The sequence below is a fragment of the Piliocolobus tephrosceles genome, chromosome 4, assembly GCF_002776525.5.
Source record: "Piliocolobus tephrosceles isolate RC106 chromosome 4, ASM277652v3, whole genome shotgun sequence".
NCBI lineage: Eukaryota > Metazoa > Chordata > Mammalia > Primates > Cercopithecidae > Piliocolobus > Piliocolobus tephrosceles.
The window spans coordinates 68,319,073-68,337,315 of record NC_045437.1 but is presented as its reverse complement, the minus strand read 5'-3'; positions in this window follow the sequence as shown (position 1 = coordinate 68,337,315).

Sequence of the window (18,243 nt, the reverse complement as noted above, 5' to 3'; positions counted from 1 at the left end):
CAGTCTCAGGACCAAAGATCCCAGTTAACCCGTTGAAATCCAGCTTCAGTTGACCAAAACTAATAGCTCCTTTTCATTGTAATGTTATTTAATTAGAAGTTGTAATTAGATGTTGCTTGCTAATTGTATAAAAATACTCAGAGTAAGATATTATTGAACAGAGATAGTTAATATGCCTGCAATACAGTGAATACACAATACAGTCAAAGCAACCAGGGCTATTTTAAGTTACTCTCTATTTAATATGTATGACATTGGATAGTCTATACATTACTAATGATGGGTATCAATAATTTATGGTACAGTTTTGCATGTAAGTTTACTATGAAAATTTAAAACAGCAAGTTGTTTGTTAGTGTTTAAAAAACATCTACTTAAGAAAGACATTGGTTTTCTGGGACATCTTCATTAATTATTGTAATAAATTGATGATAAATTTATTAAAGGAAGGAAATCAGAACTGCCAACGTAAATGGGAAAAAGACCGAGGGACTGAAGTATCAAATAATTATGATGCATGTCATACACTCTTCCTGATGATCAACCAACAAACTTCTTAGGAAAGTGGGTAAAGGAAATGAAAGTGTTTTTTCTATACTTAATATATGATCATAGGAATTTTCTAGGTCTAGTTCTCTAGATTAAAAATGATAAGTCTTCAAGCCACTCTACAATTATACAAAGATAGGACAATTGTTCTTACTTTATCAATTGTGATAAAACTCCAACCATAACTCAAAAGCCCACATTAAAAATATTCTTAAGATCAATTAACTAATAAATAACATTTAACCTCAGAAACATTTCAAGAGACATGACTCCAATTACCTGCAGTGTTTCTTACATGTTGATATCCTCTCCACAGGTATTTATGTTCATTATCATATTTAGACACCTTGAATAAATTGGCAACGTCTTTTTCTAGGGTTTTGTTTATTAACACAAAGACATCAACATCAAGGGTTTAAAAGTCTATATACTGATACAAGAATAAGTGTCTCCTGTGGTCCATGTATTCTAATAGGTACGTTAGGTATGTGAGGTTATTTACACACTTTTGTGATTCTCAGTGTTAGCATGAAGAAATTGAGGCCCAGATCAAATAACTATGAGTAACACATGCAGACGTGGACCCAAGACAGTTGATTCAAAGTCTTTTTTGGAGCAGTGTTAAATGCGGGAAACAATATAGCACTACCCCCAAAAAGCTAAGGACGAGAATAACATTCGACTTGTTATCTGGAGCTCCGGGTTGAAAAATGGTTCTTCTACTTCCTAACTTTTGAACTGACAAATTGCGACATTTCTATGTGCCTCAGTGTCCTTGTCTTTAAAACTTACATGATGATGCTTGTGTAAGAATGAAGTGAGACAACACTAATGAACTTACAACTGTGCCGACAATGTGTAGTGGCTGACAGTAATGTTAGCTCTGCTCTGTAACTTTATACGCAAGTCTCTCTATGAGTCTTGAGCTGGGTACTGTTTCAATATACACGTACTGCATCTCAAGAGCAATCCTGTTTTAAACATGGATGAGGTAGAAAGGGATCAAAAACAGGATATGCCCTGGCTCCTGGCTGAACTGCACAGCTCTTGCAGAATTTACTGAAGGAGATTGCCTCTGAACCTCCTTCAAGAAGGTGGCAAGTTACCTTTTAAGTTGATTTGTGACACTAAAGCCAACCCAATCCTAAATTTGTTCACTCCCCCACTCTGCTTGGTTCTTTCAAGCTATTGCCAATTTTATCCCTGTTTAACCTTTGTGGTAGATAAGAAGATACTCTTAAATCTTGGACTGCTGAGTAGTCCTCTTGGAAACTGCACTCAGGATCTGACAAAAGAATGTGGAGAGATATTCTAAGCAGCTTTTTTTTTTTTTTTAAACCAAAAACATTGATTAAAACTAACAAATTAAGGACATTTGCCAAAATGGCATCTGTTTAATGGTGCTCCTAATCCTCAAGTTATTAATATCTTTAGTGTTTGCTAAAGATAAGAGTTCTCCAGACTTACTGAGTAATTTTACTGGGTGATAATAGTCTATATTAATTGCTGCTCTGACTATGTTTTCAATATGGCAACAAACATTTTTCTTTTTCTTTAGGCCAGACTCACATTTAGAATACCAAATATATCTCTCTGTATACTTATATTTCTGTATTTTATTCATGCTAAATTTAAAATTTCTAAAGAAAATGTAGTTTAGAATAGTTTATTTCTATGATAAAGCAGATTAAATGCTTATAAATTGATATTTTAAAGAAAAGCTATAGAGTTTTAAAAGTGAAGATTAAAACATCTTAGCAATAAATCATACCTAAGACTTTTAAAAATTCAATTTCATGGTAAATGTTTCATGTGCACTCAAAAAAATGTGTATTCCATGGTTATTGGGTGGAGTATTTTTATAAATATTAATTAGGTTAAGTTGGATGATAGTGTTGTTCCTCATACAACTTGTTGACATCCTGTCTACTTGTTCTATCAATTACTGAGAGAGAGGCATTGAAATCTATTTCTATAATTGTAGATTTATCATATCTATATCTTTTTGCAGTTGTATCAGCTTTGCTGCGTGTATTTCAAAGTTGTCTTTCTAGGTGCACAATTGTTTAGGATTATAATAAATTGATCCTTTTTTTGTTATGAACTGACCATCTTAATCCTGGTAATGATTTTGGCCTAAAATCTACTTTGTTCTATATTAATGTAGTCATACTCTCTTTTTATTAGTGTGGGCCTGGGCATAGTTTTTCCCATGCTTTTACTCTTATCCTATTTGTATCATTATATTTAAAGTGCATTTTTTATAGGTAACATACACATATTTTTGTATCCAATCTGGTCATGTTTTTTATCCAGTCTGACAATATCTGCCTTTCAGTTGTGGAGACCATTTAATGTGATTATTAATATAGTTTTACATGTAACTCATTCCTCTTCATTATTACTATGTTTCATCCCATCTTTGTTCTCATTTTTCTCTTTTTCTGGCTTCTTTCAGATTGAGTATTTTTATAATGCCATTTTATCTCCTTTGTCGGTTTATTAATTATAACTCTTTGTTACTTAATTTCATTAGGCTGTGTAGTTTATATATTTAACTCAACACAGTCTACCTTCAAATGATATTATGCTACTCCATATACAGCATACTCTCATTTCTCCTTTCCTAGCTTTTGTGTTCTTGCTGTTGTACATTATATTTTAAACTGAAATTTTAAACTTACAGTATAAACTCTATTTTATTATCTTTGATTAAATAATTACATAATAAGGTAATTTAAATGATAAAAAAATCATATACTCCTCTAGCCATCATTTAAAATCATCTTCATTCCTTTGTGTAGTTCCACAAAAGATTTCATCTAGTGTCGTTCATTTATATTTCATCTAGTATCATTTTTCTTCTGCTTGAATAACTTCTTTGAACATTCCTTGTAAAACAGTAGTTCCCCTTCATGCATGTGGGATACATTCCAAACTCCCAGTGGATGCCTGAAACTGCAGATAGTACCAAACCCTATATAGGCTATGTTTTTTTCCTATACATGTACACTTATGATAAAGTTTAATTCATAAATTTGGTACAGTAAGATATTAATAACAATAATAATAACATAGAACAATTGTAACATTATATCATAATAAGTTATATAAATGTAGTCTTTCTCTCGCTCTGTTTCTCAAAATATCTTAATATTATTTTTGAAACATAGTTTACTACCAATAACTGAAACTGCAGAAAGTGAAACTGTGGATGAGAGGAACTACAGTACAGGTTTGCTAATTATTAATTCTTTCAGCTTTTATATGTCTTTATTTTTTCCTTAGCATTTGAATAGTATTTTTGCTAGGTATAGAATTCTTGGCTGACAGATGTTTCTTTACCTTAAATATGTTGCTCAACTATCCTATTATTTCTATTATTTTGAATGGGAAGTCGTCTATAATTCTTGTTTTTGTTCCTTTGTATGTAATATATTTCTTTTCTGCCTGCTTTTAAGATGTTCTCTTTACCAATGTTTTTTTTATCAACTTGTTTGTGAGGTGCCTTGGTGTAGTTTTCTTCATGCTTCTTATGCTTTGAGTTCATTGAGCTTCTTAGATCTAAGGTTTTATTGTTTTTATTAGATTTGGAATAGTTTTGGCCATTGTTTCTTCAAACATTTATTTCTGCACCCTCTCTACTCAGAGATGTCAAGTATATTTATATTAAGTGACTTGAAGTTATCCTTCAAGGCGCTGAGGCTGTGTTCATTTTAAAAATTTTATTGTCTTTTTCTTTTTGTTTCATTTTGGATATTTTCAGTTGCCACACTTTCAAGTTTGCTAATCTTTTATTTTGCAGTACTTTATCTGCTATTAATCCCATCCAGTGTATTGTTTCATCTCAAACATTGTAGTTTTCATCTCAAAAATTTGATTAAGGTCTCTTGATATTTTCTGTATCTCTACTTAACTTTTGGAATATATAGAATACAGTCAAAATAACTGTTTTAATGCCCTTGTCTACTAATTGTAGCATCTTTGTCAGCTCTGGGTTAGTTTCAATTGATTGATAAGTCTCCCCATTATGAGTTATATTTTCCTGTTTCTTTGCACATCTGGGTATCTTTGACTGAATGCCCGACATTGTGAATTTTTGCATTGTTAGGTGAAGGATAGCTTATACTCCAATAAATATTCTTGAATTTTGTTCCTTGATGCTAACTTACTTGGAAATAGTTCAATCATTTTGGGTGTAATTTATGATTTTTAGATAGATTTTGAGAAATTTGCCTTCCAGAGCTAATTGTTTTTTACTTCTAATCAAGGTCTTACTGAGTACTCTATCCAATACTTTTTGAAGTTTGAGCTTTTCCAGGCTGGATAGTAGAAAAAAGGACTCTCTCAGACCCTAAGTGAGCAGTGGGCACTGTTTCTTGAGTCGTTTCACTGGTTCTTTCCCTAGATTCAGGTAGTTTGTTCACAGGTATGTGCTGGTCAGTACTCTACTAAATATTCAGATGGCTTTCTGTAGATCTCAGTTTCCCATTTGCACAATATTCTCCTCTCCAGTACTGTTATGAACACTTACCACGTTGGTCTTCCCAGATCCTCTGCTCTGTCTCCTCAATTCACAAACATCCCCAGACTCCTTCTGGGTTGCCCCTTGCTATGGTTTGGACTGGAAACTTTCTCAAGGTAGAAATCTGGGACAATCAGAAGGTTCATCTCTCTTGCTCCTTGTCTCTTGGAGGTTACTGTCTTTTGTAGTATAGTATCTAGTGCCTTGGGGAAAAAAACACTGATTTATTTTCTATGTCTGTCTTTGTTTTTGTTGTATTTGTCTGGAAGGTAGATCTAGTCCCTATTTATTCATCTTGCCCAGAGTGGGGCAAAATTAAGTTTCTAAACCAGACAGAGAAATGCATAGATTCTAGAAACTGGAAATGCTCTTGCCAATTACTAGCTCCTCATTGTGTAGTTATGAATATTAATGTATAAGACATTAAGTAGTTTTCACAGTATCACACACAGTTACATTGTTATTGTTGTTACTATTTTATATAATGAAACTGAGAACCAGAAAGGTTATCATAGTGTGAGAAACTCAGAAGCCACTATGGATCTGGGCAACAAAAGAGAATTGGTTTGACTGTCAGTTGTTTTCTTTGTCTGGTTCCCGATCTGTTCTAAACTGAAAGCAGAAAAATAGACATTAGCCTTGGGAAACAGGCCTACTCAACAGCTCCTCAAGCGTAGGACCATGCTAATTACATGGAAAATGTTAAGGATAAGTAGAAGTTGAACAAGTGAATAAGGAATTTATGGACAATGCTCATGCTCTTAAACTACTCATTTTATTATCTTGGCATTTCTTCAGTTCTTTCTTCTAGAAAATCACCTATAAAAATACTCAAAGAGATACTAATTCATAGGGCAGATTAAATCTCCTGTAGACAACCACAAGTGTTACCCCATCCAATGTATTTATTTAAAGGAAAAAGCTTGGTAACTGTAAGGCAGCATTTCCAAAAGTATATTCTATAGTCATGGCCACAAAATAAGAAACTTTCTGAGCTAAATATTTGGCTTCTCAAAACCAAGCAACTTTCTTCCCTGTGGGTTTTTCGATCCTGACATTAATGGATACTTTGCATCTCTAAGACAGCAAATAAAATACACATCTTTCCCCTAATTTGCTTGTGGAACCATCATCTAAGACAAGTATTCTACGAAAAATAAGCTGGGAAAAATAACCTAGGAAATAAGTTCTGTGGTTAAATTATCAGGTACCACAACATTTTGATGGAAAGGTATTTCTGGGGCTAAAAATTATTTTTGAGACACTAAGAGAGTTAACAACTTCAGTCCTTGCAAAAGTGGCTATATGGACTTGTCAAATCAATAGTTTTAAAAGTATCTTTCTAAAAGGTCTTCATGAACACTGTACTTGAACAAGAAGAATTAATAGAAATTTTTGCCCATGATGCTTTCCAGGCAGGAAGTGTTACTCATAAGTTAACACTGAAATAGTATTTTGGGGGACAAAGAGAAAAAGCCTTGGATGGGTGGCATAAGAAGAAGGAATTAGGGGTTCGTTTTCATTTCCTTCCAAACTAATTGCCTAAGAAGCTTTTTATATCATCAGGAAGTACACTGTCAAATGGCTTTCTTGACTTTTGCTAATCACTTTATTAATGCGTTAGCCAGATTTTAAAATGTGCGGTAGTGTTAATATCTGAGGAGAAAAACCTTTATTGTGCATAAATTACAAATTTTCTATCTCAATTTCAGTTGAGTTTTAATGTTTCCTTTCCAGAAAAGCCCTAGTGCATATTCTTCAGGGAGCAATTCTGCACTCTTAAGGGAATGAACTGAATGACCTAATGGGTCCTTCCATCTTTAATTTCTGTAATTCAGGAAAGTCTCATAAAACACAAGCTTCCTTTGTGAATTTACTTTTCTCTGAAAGTATTGAAACTACTTTCTTGCTCTCTTTGGAAGTACTTTAAAATGCTGAACAATAATAGAAATATTTACTGGACCCACATTGAAAAAAATCACCTAAATTATACTCAATAGTTTAAGTGTAAATCTTTCAAAAAATATGACCTCTCCAGTCTTTTTTTAATTATAGGAAGCCAGCCATTCACAACACCAAGAAATATAATGTTAGGGAGAAAGAATCAAAAACAAAAATCAAATCAAGCTAACAACTGATTCTGGAATATCTTTTATGTATAAATTTTATACACAAGTATCATGGTTAAAAGAACAAAAGCATTTGCTAAAAACTCAAAAGAGGTATTACATCCCTGTTTTAAACTTGCTAGTAAATGTAATAAAATATATATAAGAATTTTTGTCGAAAATCAAGTATATGCTAGAGACCATGAAAAAATTAGAAGAAATATAAGTCAGAGCTGTTACCATATATGTTTGCTACTTAGGAGGGAAAACAAAACCTATGGTCATAGGATAATTAGTCAGAACATTATAAATCATGAATTGAAGCATAAGAGAGCTCCATTGAAGCTACTAGAGTGGGAGCATGCATAAAGAAAAAGGAACTGGGTTATTTGCATCTTCTGTTTCTACCTCCCAGAACTCTTGGTTAAATATCAGTTGAGATTAGAATCTGTTTCCTCGGCCTACACAAGAGCTTAGGAGTTCCAAGAACCACAATGTCATCTGCAGAACAGTGCACCTTTGTGTTTTTCCTATGGATTAATGATATTTGTGTTTACATGTTTACACAGTATGCATTATCTTTTTACAACTATAATTCTAAACCAGCATGAAAATTCATTTAAATCATCAAAATTATAACTTTAAAATAAAACTATTTAGACAACTCTCTTTTTTAGATATGGGGCCTCGCGATGTTGCCCCATAGTACAGTGACTATTCACAGGTGCTGTTACAGCTCACTACAGCCTTGAACTCAGAGGTTCAAGCGATCCCCCCACTTCAGCTTCCTCAGTAGCTGGTACCATCAGTAGGCTTAGATGATATTAATGAATTAATAGTAGCCCTGTTTTTTGACAAAATACAAAATGTGAAGTGGTTTCCAATTGCATGTTACTGAATAATTCTTAATATCATTTGATAGTGGTAAACCATGAAATAATTTAATTTTTTGCAGATGTCTTTCCAAAGTTCAAATATAAAGCTACACCAAATTGACCATATATTTTGTATGGGCTTTGGACAGATGGAATATCAGAGAATGACATTTCCAGGTTTAAAAAATAATCAAGAGTCCAGCAACAGATGACTGGATAAACAAAATATGGCATATAGCTAAAATGAAATATTAATCAGCCATAAAAAGAAGTAAAGCTTTGACACATGCTACAACATGGATGAACCTTGAAAAAGTGAAATAAGCCAAAAACAAATCACACATATAGTATGATTCCACTTATGTGAAATATATAGTAGGCAAATTTGTCGATATAGCAAATAGATTACAGGTAACTAGAGACTGAATTAAGGAGGAAATGGGGAGTTATTGCTTGATGGGTATAGAGGTTCTGTTTGTGGTGATAAAAAGGTTTTGGAAATAGAAAGTGGTAATGGTTGAACAACATTGTGCACATAATTAATGCCACTGAATTGTACTCTTAAAATAGTTAAAATGACAGCTTTTATGTTAAGTATATTTTATATATGATAAAAATGTTTAAAAAATAATTAGGAACTTTTTCTTGCTTTGCCCTTTGGCATAAGAATGGTTACTATTTATTTCATCCTTATAATCTAAAAAATTATAAACTATTTATAAAAGCCATCTACTCTGTAGACAGTGGCCTTGAGAGTAACTTGCTTTGATTTGTAGCCTATGTTTGAGAAAACAAAGAAATAATGAACAAGATATAAACATTGATGAGAAATGAGGTAGAAGTCAAACATGCCAAAGACCTTCAACTCATAGAAACAATGAATTAAACACCATAGTTACAGCATTTTCTGGGGCATCAAGCTCTTTGGTAGAAAAAAGAGAAATGATGTGGTTGATGGAGAAGAAAGGGCAAAGGATAAGGAGATCTACACTTTAGTCTTAATTCTGTTGCTCTCTACATCTAGTAATTCCAGAGACTCACTTCTCTGGGTCTTCCTTTTCTCGCTTGTACTATAAAAGGGCTAGATGAGTATTCTTAGATTTTTATCCCAGTTGTAAAATTTGGATTGTTAATCCAAGGCATTGTGATTCAATGATAGATTACTTGTTGAAACCAAATACACATTTAAATGAAATTTTTATAACTTTGATAAAATTCAAAGAAGGTGCTAAATTTCAAATGCAGATTCTTGTCAGATGCAGCAATTCTGCGTGCACACAAATTCCATAAATACTTACCTATGTGTATGATTTGACATATATAAAGATGTACATTGTAGCAATATAGGAAACAATACAAATGCCCATTCATAATACGGACTATTAGGCAACAGTAAGGAAAAAAAGCTAGATCTATATATTCTGGCAAGAAAAATTATCCACATCACACTATTATTTTTGGAATACAGATGAATCATAGACTTTTTAAAACTTTAAGTAATTAACATTTTTAATTGCTTACTATGAGAACAATTTTATGTATTTTTATGCTACTGAAAATGAATAAATAAATACCTAAGAGAAATCTGTTTTTTCAGCAGCTTTAGTGACGGATACTCAGAAACAACTGATTGTGTTGTCACTGTTGAGGAGAGTGAAGGAGTTTATCATTCTTACCTCCACAAATGTAAAATGCCTTTGTGTTCCACAAACTGTTGCTGTAAACAACTTGCAAACAACTCCCAAGGAGAAGCTTAGAATGAGGGCTTAGCTTTGCCCTAGGTAAGACAAACATCTGTTTGGAAGTGTAGACAACACCTTTTTGTTGAAGGGCAGACTAACTTTTTATTTAGTTCATCTTTACTTTTTACTCATGATATTGTTCAACGATGTTGCATGACTATTCTGTGCCAGGCACAGTGCTACCCTCTGCAACTTCAGTGATCACTGGGACAATCCTTGGGACAGCATAGAAATTGTAGCAAACTGGTATATTCTCATTCACTCACTGCACAATAAGCAATACACCTAATAATGTATCTACGATACCCTTTCTTCCATAGTGAGGTCCTTTTGATGCTAAAAGAAAAGTGTGCATTATTATTTCTGTTGGTACGAAAAAGGATGTTATGACAACTTAGAATTAACAATTTAGGGTCGAACGTCGTGATTCATGCCTCTAATCCCAGCACTTTGGGAGGCCGAGGCAAGTGGTTCGCCTGAAGTCAGGAGTTTGAGACCAGCCTGGCCAATATAGTGAAACCTCATCTTTACTAAAAATACAAAAATTAGCTGGGTGTGGTGGTGCACACCTGTAGTCCCAGCTACCCAGGAGGCTGAGACAGGAGAATTGCTTGAACCCGGGAGTCAGAGGTTACAGTGAGCTGAGATCACACCACTGCACTCCAGCCTGGGCAACAGAGTGAGACATTGTCTCAAAAAAAAAATAATAATAATAATAATAAAATAATAACAACTTAGGTATTTTATAAGGCAAAAATAAATGTTTAAAACAGTCTATGCTAGGTACAGTGACTTATACCTATAATCCCAACACTTTGGGAGGTTGAGGCAGGTGGATCACTTGGGCTCAGGAGTTCAAGACCAGCCTGGGCAATATGGCAAAAGCTCATTTCTACAAAAAATAGAAAAATTAGCTGAGCATGATGGCTCATGCCTATGGTCCCAGCTACTTGGGTGGCTGAGGCTACATACCACCCTGGGTGACAGTGAGACCCTGTCTCAAAAACAAAATAAGCAATCTACTTAAATAAGCCAGTGGTAAATATCTGAAAATTTTTTCAGTCATCTGGACACATGATGACATCACAGGGCTTTTCCATTTAATAGGTAAATTGTCATAGAGTAACTGAATTTCTAGGGATGTTATTTGCAAATGTTTCCCAGAAAATGATGAAGAAAGCTATCCATTTTTAAAATAAATATGGCTTCTCATTGGTTTTCTACAGAACCTTACATTAAAGAATCAACAACTGTGTAAACTTCCTGATTTATCTTCAAAATGAAATATTCAACAGCAATCAGCTTACAAAATGATTTATAAGCCTCAAGAGGGGAGAAGGAAAAAGGCAGGGTGAAGAAGAATACTTATTCAGCTTACTGTAAGTAGACTGTGCTATCCCATCCAGCTCTCTCATATAGTCTTCATTCTCAAAAATGCAAAAGCACAATCTGGGAAGTCTTCCAAAACCATCTGTATAAGGAGGAAGCACTTGCCAGGACATAGGAAGCAGTTCTTCTAGTTTGTCACTGTTGTTTCCGTGAGCACTGCCAAAACTATCCAGAAAGGTTTGAGTAATGACAGGTGATAGAACATCTGAAATTTGAAATTTGAGATATGACCTGAGTCCAATGCAAATCAACTGATTTTCTCTGGAGGCTAATAGTTTTTCTATCAAATATAAAATGAAAGGTTTCTAAGAAAATGAAGGCATTAGTGGGTACAGGATCTGACTCTCAGAAATCCAGTATATCTAATAATTTGTTTGAAATTTCCTGGATGGCTTCAACAGTGTAGCTGGACTATTAGGTATTATGAAAAGTGAAAAATTTGGGTTTTGTGCTTTAGTCTAGAATTAGCAACTTATTATATCTGAAATGTTGAAAAGTTCACCCTCTCTGAACCTCAGATTTTTATCTATTGTTGAGTGTTGCACTAAACCATTTGTAAAGTTATACTATCTTAATAGTCCAGTTTCTAGATATATTGAACCCATCATCTTGACCTGGAAACATGCTTTAATTACTTTTGAAAAATTAAAATAATTATTATAAAATATTTTCAGGTATTATTGATCGTCTTAATAATCTTATGAACCATATGTTTTAGTTTCATTTTACATAGTTAAATAAGGCTATCAGATAAGAGATAACTTTTCAATGGCCACAGATAACTCCTCTAGACTTTATATCATATTAGTGGCCATTACAACAATGTTTTCCATAATATAAATACTTCATTTTATTTATTTATTTATTTATTTATTTATTTATTTATTTATTTATTTATTTTTGAGACAGAGTTTCGCTCTTGTTGCCCAGACTGGAGTGCAATAGCGTGATCTCGGCCCACCGCAACCTCTGCCTCCCAGCTTCAAGCAGTTCTCCTGCCTCAGCCTCCCGAGTAGCTGGGATTGCAGGAATGTGCCACCACACCCAGCTAACTTTGTATTTTTAGTAGAGACGAGGTTTCTCCATGTTGATTAGGCTGGTCTCGAACTCCCAATCTCAGGTGATCCGCCCACCTTGGCCTCCCAAAGTGCTGGGATTACAGGCGTGAGTCACCGCCTGTAAATACTTTGTTTTCATTGCTATACTATATGTTGTATCAGGGAAAATTGTGTATTTCAGTCATATTTTATGCACACAGCACTTGAAAACATTTCTTGTACATTTCCATGTTGAATTGAGGAGTGGCAGAACCAAGATCAGAAAGCGTGTTGGTTTACTAGGGGGCCATGATGGTGTCCAGCATTGTGCACTCTATGTATAGCTGCAAGTGGATTGCATTTGCCTTCACCATCATGTGTTTCGTTTCTAAAAATCTTTATAATTTTAGTTTATGTGTTGTGTTACTAACTGATGATATGTTTCTAAATTACTGGAGCTCAGTGAGTGATATGAGGTCAATATCTAGCCAACATGCTACTTGCTCTTGAATTTTTGCATTCAGGAAAACTGTCACATTTTAAAGGCTGCAATGAAGGAAGTTATCATTTATAGTTATTCTGTAGCTTGATTTCTATTATTTGTTAATGGTGACATTGTCCTGCATATGGATCTGGAAGTAATTTAATAAAGGTGTGACTGTATCTTTTCAAATATTTTATTCACTTTTTATAAAGTAGATTTTTTTAGTTTGTTCTACTTGGTAGAACATATATGCATGTATATGTGTATATATACATACATGCAATGTATACACATATATTATGCTCCTGTTGTCTAATAATATAATTTTGTAGATTTCCTAAAATGTGATAAAAATGTATACTTATTAAGGATTCAGAATTCTCGGAATTCTTCTTGAAATCTCTGTTACTTTGTTGAATAACTTTTGTATTATTTGGGTATGATTGGCAGATACTGGGGCCATTAAATATCTGTAGATAAAAATGAATGAGTAAACGTATGACTGAATAAATGAATATTGCAACTCCTACTGGGTGATGTAGTGGTTTGTTCATTGCTGAATTCTGGCAAGCAGTAGTAAATACTTCTGTGTAATTCACAATTAATACTTGTTGAACTAATTTATGAATACAAGAATAAAAATCAGTTTAAATTAATTTATTTTGTAGATGACAAACCAAAATGCAACTCATTAAAGCACCTGATATTTCTAATTAGGTATATTATCAAGGCAAATTTTTAACTCCTAGTACAATATTCTAAAACTAGGTCAGACAGAATCATTTTCTTTGCCAAAATTCAGTCATGTAAGTACTGTATACTAGTCTTCAATATATAGGTTTCCTATTATTTTAAAATATATTTTATTGGAAGGTTCTAGAAAACAACCACAACTAGCAATAGTAAAAATATATATAAAAGGTTAAACAATTTTATAATCAGGGTAAATTAGGCTAATGAGTTCTTATACCAAGGGCCCAATTATTTTGACCCTAAAGTAATATTTTATAATCTATGATACATAATCCCATTAAATAATTGCTTAGCTCTTCATTGACTTTTGAGAAATATTCTTGATTAAAAATTAAAATATGTTAATACAGTGTGGTTTTTGTAGATGTCAGTCCACTAAGTCTTTAATTCAATTACTTTGTTCTTTTATGAAAATGTATAAATAACTATTATATTCATAGTATTATGTTCAGTACAATGGGGAACCAAAAAAAGTTAAACACTATCAGCTTCTTGTTCTCAAAATATTTACATCCTCTATACTTTTTCTTTGGGAAAAAAGAAAAGCTTGATTTATTATTTAAAATCTCTCTCTCTCTTTTTTTTTTTTTTTGCTATGTCCTTAACAGCAAAGCCTAATGAGGTAAGTATACGCAGGTCACAGGGTTAAAAGGGAGGTGAGCTCATATCACCACATTGGGTTTGGTGATCTAATTTTTAGCTCTTTCTAAGCCCTATAGCAACTGCAGCTTTTATCTACACAATTGAACAATCAATATTTGCGTGGCTGGTGTGATTAGCTTATACACTTCCTGAAAGAATCTGAAGATTGCTGGCAAAACAAATTATGTATTCATTTTTGCTGATTTTTCTCTAATATCCTATGGAATTCAGAAATGGTTCCAGATTATTATATTCACAAAATGTAGTTTAGGAAAGAGTAAAATCATGTATGCTGAAATAACAGCAATGAAAAGTCTGCATGACTTAACGAGAGTATTAAGAGGATTAAAATGAAAAACATACGTATCTGCTTTATTAATTCTTTAGTAATCTGTTTCTTATTTGGTGATTTCTTCTCATTCAACCTCCCACTGCAACTACACCTATTCAGACCCATGTTATATCACATGCAGACCATTGCAACAGTACTCCTATTGTTTGCCACCTCAGTCCGCCTTGCACATGCTTTCAGAGTAAACTCCCACATCACCAACGATCTTGTCACACTCCACTCAAAAACATTCAATTACTTACCTATTAATTTGATTCAAGTTTATCTTATTGAATACTTTTTACTAGTCTTTGAAAATAAACTACTTCAAACTGTTCTATTCAACTTCTACCCAAACATTTCTTCTCTTTGTATTTGCTCACTTTAATAAATGCCCTTTCAATTTTAGAGAGTAAACATGCCTTTTACTCTCTAAGTGAACAGTACTACTAATAAGTATTGTGTTCATAGTATTATGCTCAGTATAATTGGGGAACCAAAAAATTAATCACCTTAGGCATCTTGTTCTCAAAATATTTACATCCCCTCTACTTTTTATTTGAGAAAAAAATACTTATTTATTTAAGATCATCATATACTTTTTTGACAATTAACAAAAATAATACTAATAGTAAAAATAAAATATACATGTTTAATGTTTTACCTCAAATGTTACCTATCTCACAAAGCATTTTGTGATCTACTACTTACCTTTTCTAAGCATTGAATGCCTATAATATTCTTATGTGCTAATAATAGCCTGACACTCTCCCTATCCTAGGAAAAGTTTAAAATGCTTTCATCTCTCTCTCGGCTCTGCTGCCCCTGAGTCAGGCTAAATAGAATGGAGAAAACCAATTTTTAAGGCAGTTGAAGCAGAGAAAGCATGGCAAAGATATCACTCTGATTGTACAGCTGATCATAGACATATTGGAATGCGCCCTGAATCCCCACAGGTGAGCAATTAAGGGCTGTGTCCTTGATTCATATTTTGATACAAACAAATGAGAAGCTAAGAAAATCTTCCAAGGATCTTTTTCAGAATGATAAGGAATCTATAAAGATATTCGAAAGGGCTTAAAGTTAAATCCTTTCATAAACAATTTACATGAACAGCAAAATTTTACTCCAGCAGATCTCAGTGGAAAGTGCTCGTTAATTCTTTATGTTAAAATTGGTTTGGGGTTTTATTTGCTCATACTGTGGAATCACTGAGGCATACCAGAGAAGTATAGCTTATTGCCTGATGGTTTAAGGTATTTCTCTTAATTTAATAACTCTGTATGTCTATCAGCAAAGTCAAAAAGTGTCAACGAGTAGGTTTTTAAAGCATAGACTATTTGCAAATATTTGGGAAAAATTATAGGAAAACCGACAAGGAATGATGACACACTCCAGAGGTAGTAATATTTGGGAGCCTTATCCACCTCTCGGTTTGAAGGGTGAAGTAGAGAAAGAAGTTATCGTAATCTAGCAAGAACGATAGCTGTGGTTGTAATGCAAAGGGCCATTTTTTTTAGGAGCTATGATCCACAGAAGAAGAATATGGTCATTGCCAAGTTAAAGATAAGCAAGGATGATGCTAGAAGAATAATTTTCCTGACCTCACTTTCTACCCTCCATCTTTGACCAGGACGACCCACACTGATGAAGGTTACAAAAGCCAACCTCTAGGACACAGAACAGACTGGAGAATAGGGCTGAAGATACAAGCAGAAAATTTCCAACACACCTCCCAAAGTCATGCCAAATGGGAACCAACTGGCACAGTCATTATATCACGTTTGATAAATTAAGTTGAAAAAAAGGCCATAAGAGGAAACCTATGGAAAGTACTGAAAATATTTTCTGAAATCTGGATACTCATACCCAATATGCCTCTTTGTGTAAAGTCTTTCACAGAATGGACCCAAAATGCAAACTTCCTAAAGTTAGCAAACGGAATTTTGCTGGATAGGATCACAAAAATCTGCCTCAGAGTTCTATTCCGTAAATTACTCTTCAACTCAATAACATGTAGATTATTAGTTTTTATAAGCCACACATTTTAATCTATTGTAACATTCTATTATAATAGATATGTCTTAAAAATAAAACAATTTAATATTTTTGTAGTATTGGTCGATCTACCAGACTTTGATTCTGTGATTTTTGTACATAGTATATCTGTCCTTGAGCTCAGGGGAATGAGTTCAATATGGACTCCAGGTTTTCATGAATCTTTGAATAATTATCATATACATTTACTCATGCATTATAAACTTTCTCATATTTGGTATATGCCAAACATTCTTCTAACTACTGGGGTGAACAGTAGTGTCAGAGTAAAGACAAATGGAATTTTAATATGTCCTCAAGTATTAGGAAGTTTTTTGATGTTCAGGCTGCTTTCTTCTGAACAAGACACAACTAGAAGTTTCCAGTATTGACTTCTAACATTATCTTTGTTTAGGCAGTATTCTAGAAGCTAGGAATTTAAGTTCACAGAGTTCTCAGTGAATCAGGATAGACTGATTTGTAAAATGTAGATGTAAACCAGATTGTAAAGAGCCTTGTAAGTTTTGAAAATGAGCTTGATATTGTACTGCATCCAAATGACAACGGGAAGTCATTGACAAGCATGAAAATGACATGATTATATTTACATTTTAGAAAGAGCTCCCAGATTACAACATGGAGAATGGATGTGAAGCAGCCATGCACTCCTATAATGACATGACACTATTTAATGCACCAGAATGCAAGATGGCCATCGTGTATCCTGGAGGACAATAAAGATGGAGAGAAATAGACCAATTCTAGAGGCATTTAGAAGGTAGAATCCTTGAGACTTAATGATTAATATTATGTGATGAACCATCAAGAGGAATCAAGAATGACGCCAACATGTGGAGCTTGGTCAACTGAATAGAAGACAGCATAATTTACCAGAGTAAGAAATGAGGACACGGGTTGTGGTTCACACCTGTAACCCCAGTGCTTTGGGAGGTGCACACCTATAGTTCCAGCTACTGGAGAGGTCAAGGTTACAGTGAGCCATGATGGTGCCACTGTATCACTCTAAAGCCTAAGCGATAGAGTGAGACTCTGTCTTTAAGATAAAAATGAATGATAAGGGTGGGGCATATTTGTTACTGAACCTTGTCATCAGGGTAAAGAAAGTTTCATAAAGTAAATTAAAAATGTCAGGTTACATTACGACCTCTAAAAATGGTTTAGTATCATGAAAACTAAATTTTTCTATAAAATATGTATTTAACAACTTGCCTGTAAACTATTTAAATACAAAAATTTACAGTGAGCATCATTTTAAAATTTTTTTACCAATTTTTAACTGTTTTTAACCTACTCATATTAACCCTTTTTAAAACAACTTTGATAATCCAAATTTCCCTTGTCCAGAAATTTTTGAATTACTAATTTAATATTTTTTCATAATATCTGAGTGTAGTTATACCCCATTTCCAATATGCAAATGTGTTTTTAAAAATTAGACTTGTCATAAGATATAAGTTAAGGAGGATTTATTTATCAGCCAATTGTTAAAGCCTTTTCGGATTCACTGGTTTATTGCTTTTATACTATTCAACGGTGTTTTGCTTTTACTATGGTTTTTTAATTGTTTTTCAACTTATTTTATTCTTTTTTTTTTTATTATTATACTATAAGTTCTAGGGTACATGTGCATAACATGCAGGTTTGTTACATATGTATACACGTGCCATGTTGGTGTGTTGCACCCATCAACTCGTCAGCACCCATCAATTCATCATTTATATCAGGTATAACTCCCCAATGCAATCCCTCC